Here is a 13,650-nt window from a genome sequence, read left to right as displayed (position 1 = left end):
AAAACTCGCAGTGGAGGAGGCCCAACAATAGGCATCCTGTCACAGGGAGGTGTGACCACCTCCCAGACAGGATTTAGTGTATTGGGGCTGTGTGGGTACACTACTAGAGTGCTTTGAAGTCCTGCACTGGGGGAGCAGTAGGCTCCTCTGTGCATACACCAGTTCAAACCGGCTCAGGGGCTACCTGCCCCTGCTCTGGCGCGAACTGGACAAAGGGAAGTGGGTTTAGCCACCCACTCCCCTGACCCTCCCATAGGCGGGGTCATAGAGCTAGTCCCTCCCTTCCTTTCAGTATAAGTTAGGGAACCCTTGCCATTGCAAACTAGATATCCCTGGACAACGCTCTGAAGAAGAATCCTGGACCTTCGACGTTCCATTACCTCTGGAAGACGGAAGAATCTCCCTTGGTGTCAAGGAGTGTCCCCTGCTTGGCAGGCACCCAATCTTGCAATCAACGGTCGCAAACTTTCCAGCTCCCGCCGGAGTCTGAAGTCCCTGCAGCCCAGGAAGAGGATTTCCTGACTTCTCCAAGGCCATCGTGAGTCCCCAGCGACGCTGAGTGATGAGGAACCGGAATACCTGGGTACCGTGCACTATTTTCGAGTGCAACCCCTTCACGACGTTCTATGAACTTGTGCATTGGACCACGTGTGGTCCAAGCCTCCAGCAGGATTTCCACCGAAGATCAGAGGCCTACCCCGTCCCGAGTGACCGTGGGCCCCTGTTGAGTGAATCCTCCCAAGGCGTCTTTGCGATCCCTTGCCGGTTGGCTTGTGGGTCCCCAGAAGACTTTACAACAGTTCCAAAGGGCTCTCCTGGTTGCTCCAGGCATGCCCTGACTTACCCTCACTGGGTGAGTCCCTCAGACCTTGCTGGTCTGCACCGCTGACTTTTTATCCTTTCCCCGAGACTTGTTGTTACCAAGGCTTGTTGGCTCCAATCTGGTCACCGACACCACAGTAAGCTTCAGACTTTGTGGGACATGCCGAATCCAGCTCCGGGTTGTCATCGATGCCTCCTGAACCTCGTGGCTGAAGAGTCAAGACACCCGTGATCACCCGAAATCACCCGACGACTGTGGGCATCCATCTTCCTTGCCCCGGGTCACTGCCAAGTGACTTTGAACACTGTCCCCTCTGCTTTCAGGTCTTCCTTCTTCTGAATCCAGCCTTGGATTCCACCGGACACTTCTCCTGTCTTCACAAGCAGCATATTTTCTTTGGCTCCCATTGAAAACGACGCCGCGTCCCGACACCAAAAGACACCTATGCACCCGGCTCCCCTGGGTGAGGTAACTCCAGCACTACGGTGCTCCTGTGGGTGTTGGCTCCAGAACTACTTACCCTGTAAGTGACTTGCTTGTAGACTCTCCCGAAGTATCCTTAAACTCTAAATTTCCAATCGCGACTTGCTCCATTGAAGTCAATTGGAATACGCGGCTGTGTTCTCACACTGCATGCGTCTTCCGTGGGTCCTTTACTTACCTGCCTTGGGTGGGTTAGTGAGGCCCCAGCGCTTCTGAAGGCCCTAGGTCTTGTCCCCTCGCAAGTTGTTATTCTTAAGTCTCTTTTTTAGTATATGGTCAGGTACGCCCCTAGGGCCCCAGCCATATTTGGGCTTAACTTATTGTGAAATGTTGATTTGCGCATATGTTCCTGACTTCTAATCTCATAAAGAGATTAGTAGAGTGTGTCTAGTACTAAATACATATATATTTGATAAATATACCTGTGTGGTGTCCTTTTAGTTAGTAATTCAAGAGATTATAAGGTAAAACAAGCTGCTTTACATTTCTCTAAAGACTTAGCCTGAAGGCTGCTCTCCACAGCTACCACTAGGATAGCTTTCTTTAAAAGGTTGTCTTAAACCTACTACCATGAGAGTCGAATTGTACTGGTGCAAGGTGGCCACTTTAACTAGTGACCAGCATATACCAGGCCAACTTCTCACATTGGTCGGCAGCGTGTGAGATTCCAGCTTGCCATTGTTTTACCAGAAAATCTCTATTTGAATTACTAACTGAAAACCACTATAGCTACTCAAGGTACATATAAAGTCAAGCTTAGTATCAATAAGTTCTACTGAACTTAGATCTGTGTGTCAAGGGTTAGCACACCCTTTCTACAGCTCAAGCTAGTATCAGTAGGCCACAAACTAGTGTAGGTAGTACAAAACTGCACAACACTAGAATGTCCTTAAGGGTTGGAACCAGTGGGTCCACCCAGCCTCAGTATAAGGACATGACTTTCACTGACTTGAAAGCCATGTGTGCTGCAAGTCACCTGAAGCTAGGACAGAGTCCCTCCACACTACACCTGATAGATCTGCTGACAGCAGATGATCTTAGATTAGCTCTAGGAGCTAATGGGTCTGAATCAGTGAGTGGGTCAATTATAGTATCTGGGTCAGATGATGAAAATCAAGATGACCTGGACTCTGTGGTTGAAGGGCCAGATCCACGAGGGTCTGAAAAGGACAGAGGAATTCTCCCTTAGAGAGCTGAGAGTGGAGGAAAGCCCTAGGTCTTATTCTATGGAGTCTGACCACTTCTATCACTCTGGCAGAGAATCTGTCCAGCAGTGGAACTCATACTTTCCTAGAAGGGAGACCTCCTCTGACAGAATGTACAAACTGCTGCAGTATGAGGAAGCACGATTTGCCCTCAAAACCAAGCAGTTGGCATTAGATAGAGAAGCCTTTGAGCTCCAGAGAGCTTCTAGAAGAGAGGGGTTAGAACCCCCTGGTGGCAGCAACAGTGTCCCTAGAGGTAGAGAATATATCCCAGACCAAAGGAACCTGTCCAAGGTTGTTCCTCCCTACCAGAGTGGGGATGATATCCATAAGTGGATAACTGCTAGGGAAAGGGCCTGTAGAGAACAACAGGTCACCCAAAAGCAGTGGGCAGCAATCTTGTGGCTCTCCTTTTCAGATAAAGGTAGAGACAAGCTCCTCACTGTTAGAGAAGAGGATGCTGATGACTATGAAGTCCTGAAGAGTGCACTGATAGATGGGTTTGGCTTAACCACTGAGCAGTACAGGTTGAAGTTCAGAGATACCCAGAAGGCACAGACTGATGACTGGACTGACTTTGTAGATTGTGCAACCAAGGCTCTGGAGAGTTGGCTGGTTTTCAGTAGGGTTACTGATTTCAAGGGATTGTATAATCTAATGATGAGAGAACAGATCCTTAATAATTGCCAGAACCAGTTGTTGCATCAATACCTGGTGGACTCTGATCTGACCTCTCCCCAAGAATTGAGAAAGAAGGCAGACAAATGGGTCAGAACTAGGGTGAGGCAGAAAACCCAGAACCAAGGGGGTGACACCAACAAGCAGGATTCTAAGGGCCCTGAGAAAGGTGGGGATAATTCAAAAGACCAGAAGTCTTCACAAGGGCCCCAAAAATCTGCATCTGGTGGGGATTGACAGTCCAACTAGGGAAAAGGCCAAAAGAAGCCATGGTGCAAATTCTGTAAACAGAAAGGGCACTGGACTTCTGATTGTAGCAAGTCCAAAGACCAAATCACAACCACTCCTGCCCCTAAGGCAACTGTTCCCCCTAGTGCAGCTACTGGTGGAGGTAGTACTCAGAATAAGGGTGTAGTAGGGTTGACCCTGGGTTCCGAAGTGGACTCTGGCCTAGTCAGAGTACCCACTCAGGTATTGCTGATTTGTGATGGAGACATTGATATGTCCTTCCTAGTGAGCCCCAGTAATCTGGGCAAATACAAAAAGCAGCCTGTAATAAATGGCAAACAGGCTTTGGCATTTAGGGACACAAGTGCTAGTGTCACCATGGTGGCAGAGGATCTTGTGGACCCTGGACAGATCATCCTGGGCGAAATGTACCAGGTTACCAATGCAAGCAATGTCAGGACCAACCATAGTCTGACACTTGTGAATTGCTCCTGGGGAGTTGTAACTGGCCTTAAGAAGGTTGTAGTCAGTGCAGACCTCCCTGTAGAATGTCTGTTGGGCAATGATCTAGAGACTTCAGCCTGGTCTGAAGTAGAGTTATGGACTCATGTTGAGATGCTGGGCATCCCTGCAGAGGTATTTGCTGTGACCAGGTCACAGGCCAAAATGCATAACACTGAACCAGCTCTGGATCCTGAAACTATGGACCAGGTGCTTCCCAAGAAGAGGAGCAGTAGGGTTAAGGCATTGCCTTCCCCTCTGTCTCAGATCACAGATTCACCTCTTGAGGGAGGAGAAGCAGATCCTGAAGAAGGAACTGCCCCAGAGGGACTTGAGCCTGATCAGGTTGAGTTCTTGGGGGCAGGGGCCCCTTCTAGGGAAGATCTGAGTAAGGAGCAACAGTGCTGCCCCTCTCTTGAACCCCTCAGACAGCAGGCTGCTGCTGAGGCTGCTGTGAGTGCTAGTGGGTCCCATAAAGTGTATTGGGATGAGGGACTCCTATATTCTGAGGGTAGAGATCCAACCCCTAGAGCCACCAGGAGGTTGGTAATACCTCAGAAGTTTAGGGGGTTCCTCTTGACCCTAGCACATGACATCCCTTTGGCAGGTCATTTGGGCCAAAACAAGACCTGGTATAGGCTTGTTCCGCATTCTCATTGGCCACATATGTCAGAGGACACCAAGGAGTTTTGTCACTCCTGTGTCACTTGCCAAGCCAGTGGCAAGTCAGGTGGTACAACAAAGGCCCCCCTGATACCACTACCTGTGGTGGGGGTACCCTTTGAAAGGGTAGGGATAGACATTGTTGATCCCCTTGGCCCTCCAACTGCATCTGGGCACAGATTTATCCTGGTGGTAGTGGATCATGCCACCAGGTACCCAGAGGCAATTCCCCTGAGGACCACCACAGCCCCTGTGGTGGCAAGAGCCCTCATTGGAGTTTTCCCCAGAGTGGGTTTCCCAAAGGAGGTAATCTCTGACAGAGATACAAACTTCATGTCAGGATATTTAAACGCAATGTGGAAGGAATGTGGTGTAACTTATATATTCTCTACTCCCTATCACCCACAATGCAATGGGTTGGTTGAACATTTCAACAAAACCCTTAAGGGAATGTTTAAAGGACTCCCAGAAAAGCTTAGGCGAAAATACGACCTTCTTCTTCCCTGCCTTTTGTTTGCTTACAGAGAGGTTCCACAGAAGGGGGTTGGTTACAGTCCATTTGAACTTCTGTTTGGGCACCCTGTAAGAGGTCCATTATGTTTGGTGAAGGAGGGCTGGGAGTTACCTCTCAAACCCCCCAAACAGGATGTGATGGACTATGTACTTGGTCTCCGCTCCAGGATGGCCGAATACATGAAGAAGGCAACCAAAAACCTGGAGGCCAGCCAAGAATTACAAAAAACTTGGCATGACCAAAAGGCTGTGCTGACTGTGTACCAACCAGGACAGAAAGTGTGGGTGTTGGAGCCAGTGGCCCCAGCAGCCCTCCAAGACAAGTGGAGTGGCCCCCATACCATTGTTGAGCAAAAGAGAGAAGTCACCTACCTGGTGAATCTTGGAACTCACAGGAGCCCCCTTAGGGTGCTCCATGTCAACAGATTGAAACCATATGTTGATAGGGCTGACATGGGCTTGCTCATGGCAACTGATGAGGAACAGGAGGAGGAGAGTGACCCTCTCCCTGACCTGCTCTCACAGAACCCTGATGATGGGTCTGTAGGTGGTGTTGCTTTGGCAAGCAGCCTCACTGACCATCAACAAACTGAATGCAGACAAGTTCTGCAACAGTACAGACATATGTTTAGCCTGACCCCTAGTCAGACTACCTGGTGCACCCATGAGGTGGACACTGGGGACAGTCTGCCTGTCAACAGTAAAATCTACAGGCAACCTGATCATGTCAGGGACTGTATCAGGAGTGAAGTCCAGAAAATGTTAGAATTAGGTGTAATTGAGCCTTCAGATAGCCCTTGGGCTAGTCCAGTAGTCCTTGTGCCTCAACCTCATACCCAGGGTGGTAAGAAAGAAATTAGGTTTTGTGTAGACTACAGAGGCCTCAATGCAGTCACCAGGACTGATGCCTATCCTATACCAAGGGCAGATGAGCTGATTGATACTTTGGCCTCAGCCAAGTATCTGAGTACATTTGACCTAACAGCTGGCTACTGGCAGATCAGGTCAGCTGATGATGCAAAAGCCAAAACAGCATTTCAGACCCCTAGTGGACATTACCACTTTATAGTGATGCCCTTTGGATTGAAAAATGCATCTGCCACTTTTCAGAGGTTGGTGAACAAAGTTCTGACAGGTGTGGAAACGTATTGCTCAGCTTATCTAGATGATATTGCTGTCTTTAGTTCCTCCTGGCAGGATCACCTGGTCCACCTCAGAAATGTTGTGGAGGCCCTGCAAAAAGCAGGCCTCACTATCAAGGCCACTAAGTGCCAGATAGGGCAGAGTCAGGTTGTGTACCTGGGCCACCTTGTAGGTGGAGGCCAGGTTCAGCCTTTGCAGAGCAAAAGCCAAACCATCATGGAATGGGTTGCTCCAACCACCCAGACACAGGTGAGAGCCTTTTTAGGCCTGACTGGGTATAATAGGAGGTTTGTTAAGCGATATGGATCTATAGTGACCCCCTTAAATGATCTTACCTCAAAGAAAATGCCAAAAAAGGTTCAGTGGACAGCTAGCTGTTAGAAGGCATTTGAAGACCTAAAGCAGGCCATGTGCACTGCCCCCATCTTACAGAGTCCAGACTACACCAAAAAGTTCATTGTCCAAACAGATGCTTCTGAGCTGGGTGTGGGAGCTATACTGTCTCAACTGAATGATGAAGGTCAAGACCAGCCAGTAGCTTTTATAAGCAGGAGGCTGACCCCTAGAGAGAAACGTTGGTCAGCTATAGAGAGGGAGGCCTTTGCTGTGGTGTGGGCCCTGAAGAAGCTGAGGCCATACTTATTTGGCACTCACTTCATAGTTCAGACTGACAACAAGCCCCGCCTATGGCTCAAACAGATGAAAGGTGAAAACCCCAAACTTTTAAGGTGGTCCATTTCCCTACAAGGGATGGATTATACAGTGGAACATAGACCTGGAACCCAACATGCCAATGCAGATGGACTTTCAAGGTATTTCCACTTAGAACACGAAGACTCAACTGGTCAAGGTTAGTTTAGTGTCACTGCGTTTGGGGGGGGTTGTGTAGGAGAGTAGGATCTGCCTCTTATGTTGCCCCCACTTTTTTTCTGATGTTAACACTGGTTTCTGGCTATTGTCTGGCTGGAACCCTGCTCATCAGGGCCCCAGCCTCTATGTTCTCTCTAAACAACATGGAGTGCATATTAGGTGCACTAGTGATTGGATACTGTGGTACCTTATGAGCCCCTAGTATATGGTACCTTAGGTACCAAGGGCATAGGTACTTCACAGGCCTAACAGGGGCTGAAGCATGCATTATGCCACCCCTGGGAAGCAGACTAAATCTAACACCACTGGCCTGCTACTGCAGCCTGGGTGAGGTAGTGTGTGAGAAGTTGGCCTGGCATATGCTGGTCACTAGTTAAAGTGGCCACCTTGCACCAGTCCAATTCGACTCTTTTTTTAGATAGGTTTAAGACAACCTTTTAAAGAAAGCTATCCTAGTGGTAGCTGTGGAGAGCAGCCTTCAGACTAAGTCTCTGAGGAATGTAAAGCAGCTTGTTTTACATCATAATCTCTTGAATTGCCAAATGAAAGGACACCACACAGGTATATATATAAAATATATATGTATTTATTTCTAGACACACTCTACTAATCTCTTTATGAGATTAGAAGTCAGGAACATATGCACAAATCAATGTTTCACAACAAATTAAGCACTTATATGGCTGGGGCCCTGGGGCGTACCAGACCATGTACTAAAAAAGAGGTATAAGAAGAAAGACTTGAGAAGGGAGAAGGCCTAAGGTCTTCAGAAGCGCTGGGCCCTCACTAATCCACCCAAGGCAGGTAAGTAAAGGACCCACGGGAGACGCATGCAGTGTGAGAACACAGCCGCGGATCCCAATGGAATTCAATGGTTAGTTTAGTGTCCCTGCGTTTGGGGGGGTTGTGTAGGAGAGTAGGATCTGCCTCTTATGTTGCCCCCACTTTTTTTCTGATGTTAACACTGGTTTCTGGCTATTGTCTGGCTGGAACCCTGCTCATCAGGGCCCCAGCCTCTATTTTCTCTCTAAACAACATGGAGTGCATATTAGATGCACTAGTGATTGGATACTGTGGTACCTTATGAGCCCCTAGTATATGGTACCTTAGGTACCAAGGGCATAGGTACTTCACAGACCTAACAGGGGCTGAAGCATGAATTATGCCACCCCTGGGAAGCAGACTAAATCTAACACCACTGGCCTGCTACTGCAGCCTGGGTGAGGTAGTGTGTGAGAAGTTGGCCTGGCATATGCTGGTCACTAGTTAAAGTAGCCACCTTGCACCAGTCCAATTCGACTCTTTTTTTAGATAGGTTTAAGACAACCTTTTAAAGAAAGCTATCCTAGTGGTAGCTGTGGAGAGCAGCCTTCAGGCTAAGTCTCTGAGGAATGTAAAGCAGCTTGTTTTACATTATAATCTCTTGAATTAACAAATGAAAGGACACCACACAGGTATATATATAAAATATATATGTATTTATTTCTAGACACACTCTACTAATCTCTTTATGAGATTAGAAGTCAGGAACATATGCACAAATCAATGTTTCACAACAAATTAAGCACTTCTATGGCTGGGGCCCTAGGGGCGTACCAGACCATATACTAAAAAAGAGGTATAAGAAGAAAGACTTGAGAAGGGAGAAGGCCTAAGGTCTTCAGAAGCGCTGGGCCCTCACTAATCCACCCAAGGCAGGTAAGTAAAGGACCCACGGGAGACGCATGCAGTGTGAGAACACAGCCGCGGATCCCAATGGAATTCAATGGAGCAAGTCGCCGTTCGAATTTTAAAGTTTTAGGGTACTTCGGGAGAGTCTACAAGCAAGTCAGTACAGGGTAAGTAGTTCTAGGGCCAACACACACAGGAGCACCGGAGTGCACGAGTTACCTCACCCAGGGGAGTCGGGTGCATAGGTGTCTTTTGGTGTTGGGTCACGGCGTGATCACCTGAAATCACCCGACGACTGTGGGCATCCATCTTCCTTGCCCCGGGTCACTGCCAATTGACTTTGAACACTGACCCCTCTGCTTTCAGGTCTTCCTTCTTCTGAATCCTGCCTTGGATTCCACCGGACACTTCTCCTGTCTTCACCAGCAGCAAGTCTTCTTTCGCTCCCATTAACAACGACGCCCCGACCCGACACCAAAAGACACCTATGCACTCGGCTTCCCTGGGGTGTTGGCTCTAGAACTACTTACCCTGTAAGTGACTTGCTTGTAGACTCTCCCGAAGTATCCTTAAACTCAAAATTTCCAATCGCGATTTGCTCCTTTGAAGTCAATTGGGATCCGTGGCTGTGTTCTCACACTGCATGCGTCTCCCGTGGGTCCTTTACTTACCTGCCTATTGTGGTTTAGTGAGGCTCCAGCGCTTCTGAAGGCCCTAGGCCTTGTCCCCTCGCAAGTCGTTATTCTTAAGTCTCTTTTTTAATATATGTACTGCTACGCCCCTAGGGCCCAAGCCATATTTGTGCTTAACTTATTGTGAAATGTTGATTTGTGCATATGTTCCTGACTTCTAATCTCATAAAGAGATTAGTAGAGTGTGTCTAGTAATAAATACATATATATTTGATATATATACCTGTGTGGTGTCCTTTCATTTAGTAATTCAAGAGATTATAAGGTAAAACAAGCTGCTTTACATTCCTCTAAAGACTTAGCCTGAAGGCTGCTCTCCACAGCTACCACTAGGATAGCTTTCTTTAAAAGGTTGTCTTAAACCTACGACCATAAGAATCGAATTGTACTGGTGCAAGGTGGCCACTTTAACTAGTGACCAGCATATACCAGGCCAACTTCTCACAATAAAGCTGAGAAACAAGCAGAAGGATGCAGAATAAAGATCAGAAACTAAGAGAAAGAGAAGAGGCAGAATAAAGGTTAGCAACGAGGGAAAAGAGGTAGTAAAAAGGCCATAAATGAGCAGAAAGAGGCAAAATAAAGGCCACCATTGAGCGGAAAGAGGCAAGATAAAGGTGATAAATCTGCAAAAAGAAGGACAATAATGGTCAGATAAGAGCAGAAAGGCAAAAGAAAGGGCAGCAACCAGTAGAAAGCGGCTAAATAAAGGTGAGAAATGGGCAGCAAGACGCAGAATACAAGTCAGAAACGAGTAGAAAGAGGCAGACTAGAGATCAGAAACAGCATCAAGAAGCAGAATAGAGATCGGAAATGAGCGGAAAGAGGCAGCATAAAGGCCAGAAATGAGCTGAAAGAGGCAGACTAAAGGTGAGCAATGAGCAGAAAGAGGCAAGATAAAGGTGATAAACCAGCAGAAAGATGGATAATAAAGGTCAGAAATAGGCAGAAATAGGCAAAATAAAGATGAGAAATGAGCAGAAAGAGGTGATAAACCAACAGACAGAAGCAAAATATAGGTCAGCAATGAGCAGGAAGAGGCTAAATAAAGGTGAGAAACTAGCAGAAAGAGGCAGAATAGAGATCAGAAACTAGCAGCAAGAGGCAGATTAGAGATCAGAAACGAGCAGAAAGAGACAGAATGAAGGCAAGAAATGAGCAGAAAGATTCAGAATGAAGCCCATCAATGAGCAGAAAGAGACAAGATCAAGGTGAAAAACCAACAGAAAGATGGAGAATAAAGGTCAGAAATGAGCGGAAAGAAGCAAAATAATGGTCAACAAAGAGCAAAAAGAGGCAAGATAAAGCTGAGAAATTAGCAGAAAGGTGAGAAATGAGCAGAAAGAGGCAGAATAGAGGTCAGAAACTAGATGAAAGAGGGATGATAAAGGTGAGAAATGAGCAGAAAGAGGCAAAATAAAGGTCAGCAACAAGCAGAAAGAGGGAAGAAAGGTGAGAAACAATCAGAAAGAGCAGAATAAAGGTCAGACAGATGCAGGATAAAGGTGAGAAATTAGCAGAAAGAGGCAGAATAAAGATCATAAAAGAGCAGCAAGAGACAGAGTAAAGTTGAGACACGAGCAGAAATAGGAACACTAAAGGTCAGCCACGAGCAGAAAGAGGCAGAATAAAGGTCAGAAACGAGCAGGAAGAGGCAGAGTAAAGCTCCGCAGTGATGAGGCTAAATAAAGGTGGGAAAAGAGAAGCAAGAGGCAGAATAGAGGTCAGAAGCGAGCAGAAAGAGGAAGAACAACGGGCAGAAATGAGGCCCAAGAGGTAAAATAAAGGTCAGAAATTAACAGAAAGAGGTAGAAAAAGGTCAGCAATGAGCAGAAAGAGTCAAGATAAAGATGTGAAATGAGCAGATAGTTGGAAAATAAAGGTCAGAAATGAGCAGAAAGAGGAAAAATAAAAGCCAAAAATGAGCAGAAAGAGGCAGAATAAATGTGATCAATAAACAGAAAGAGGCAAGATAAAGGTTAGAAAGGAGCAGAAAGAGGCAGAATAGAGGTCAGAACAAGATGAAAGGGGGATGATAAAGGTGAGTGTAGTATGTAGGGAGTCGCCAATTAATCCAAGAGTCTGGCCACATGAAATCCACTATTTTATTTCAATGCAAGTGTAGTGGAGGAGAACAGGAAAGAGCCCACGGAAACAGCAACCGATAGGACAGGAGCATAACAGCAACTGATACTACATTTAAAGAAGAAGTGAATAAATAACATACCAGTATACCACCACCCCCCCCCCACATACAGTGTGGACGCCGGATTTCCAGAAGGAAGTGGTAAGAAAAATGTTGTAACATCACAGTTTCTTTTGCAGGACCCACTAATCGATTATGATCAGGAATGACAGTGCCAGAGTGGGGAGGAAGGGGAGTGCGTACTTGGCGCATCTTTACCGGTAGATCAGTCAGGTCCATACGTTGAAGGTAAAGTGGAAGGAAATTATATTACTTTCTTGTTGGATACTGGTGCTACCAGGTCTACTGTGAGAACAGCAGACATTCCTAACCTGCCCCTCTCGGGAGAGGACATCCAAGTTGTAGGTGTTTCAAACAAACGGATTAGTACCCCGATCACAGAACCCATGGAGGTGCGAATTGGTAATTTTAAAGAAATGCATAAGTTTGTGGTCTGTGACTCAAACCCTGTAAACTTGCTTGGAAGAGACCTGTTGTGCAAAATGAATTGCACTATATTTTGCACACCGGATGGTGTTGCAATACAAACCCCAGATGAAGATGGAGTTTACAAGTTCATGTTAGCTAAACAGGGAACAGAAGTAAATTAATTATATTCGATGACACAAAATGAATTACCTGCCAAAGTCAAACTGACTGTAAATGCAGAGATATGGGATTTTACTGGAAAGGAAATAGGATTAATGGCAAATGTAGATCCTGTAAAAGTGACAGTGAAAGAAGGTGCTGTTTATCCGAATACTCGACAATATAAAATGAGACAACAAGTAAAAGCAGGTGTCGCAGCAGAAATAGAGTGATTGGTCGAACAAGGTATCTTGAAAGAAATAATGAGTAGCCCTTGTAACTCGCCTATAATTGGCATTAAGAAATTTAACGGAAAATATAGGGTGGTTCAAGATCTCAGGGAAATTAATAAGATTGTTGTACCATGCTGCCCAGTAGTGCCTAATCCAACTGTGATTCTTTATCAGATACCATGGAAAGCAGGATTGTTCACAGCATTTGATTTATGTCATGCATTCTTTTCTATTCCATTGCATCCAGATATTTTCGTTCAAATTTGAAGAGCATGTCTATGTCTGGAATCGTGTGCCTCAGGGGTACGCTGAAAGTCCTTCAATCTTAAATCTTAAATCAGATTCTCAAAAGAAGCATTGAATCTTTTGTATTGCCCAGAGAGTCAGTCCTGGTGCAGTATATTGACGACCTATTGGTGGCGTCAACTACCCGAGATGACTGTGTTACTGATTCAATTGCATTGTTAAATCATTTGGCAAAGGGTGCACATAAAGTGTACCCTGAAAAATTTCAGTTTTTTAAAAATTCAGTTAAATACCTGGGACATCAAATAGAAAGAGGAGTTAGAAGGGTGACTTCTGAAAGAATAAGAATAATAAGACAAACGCAGTTGCCACAAACACAAAAAGAAAGAAGAATGTTCCTTGGAGTTGTAGGGTATTGTAGGCAGTGGATTGTAGGCTTTGCTTTACTGGCCAAACCCCTGATACAAATGACCAGAAAAAGAGCGAAAGATCATATAGAATGGGATGATGAAAATATAGGAGCTTTTAGAAAATTGCCAGAGTATATATGTGAGCACCAGATGAAGGGCAAGCCCAATATACCCTTGAGGGCTTAGGCGGATAAATTGATAAAGTAAAGCTACCGACAAGGGATTTTGTTTGTAATAAAGTAATTACTTGGTTCTATTTCTTAGTGAATCATTTTGGGGGTGTATTTAAGCAAATTATACACCAACAGTAAATGTTATCAACAAGAACAATTTTCAGATAAAGAGTACACACACGGGATTTCTTTTTTTGTGAATAAAACACAAATCTTTTTATATATGAATTAGAGTAAAAAGGAGTACAAAAGAACCATTGGTTCGAGCAATAGATCATGAAAAGCGGGTTAAATCAGATCCACATTTCATCAAAAGACATCTATTTCAGTACAGTTTTAACAGAG

Source organism: Triturus cristatus, chromosome 6 (genome assembly GCF_964204655.1).
Source record: "Triturus cristatus chromosome 6, aTriCri1.1, whole genome shotgun sequence".
In the NCBI taxonomy this organism is placed as follows: Eukaryota; Metazoa; Chordata; class Amphibia; order Caudata; family Salamandridae; genus Triturus; species Triturus cristatus.
Note: the sequence above shows the minus strand (reverse complement) of the source record.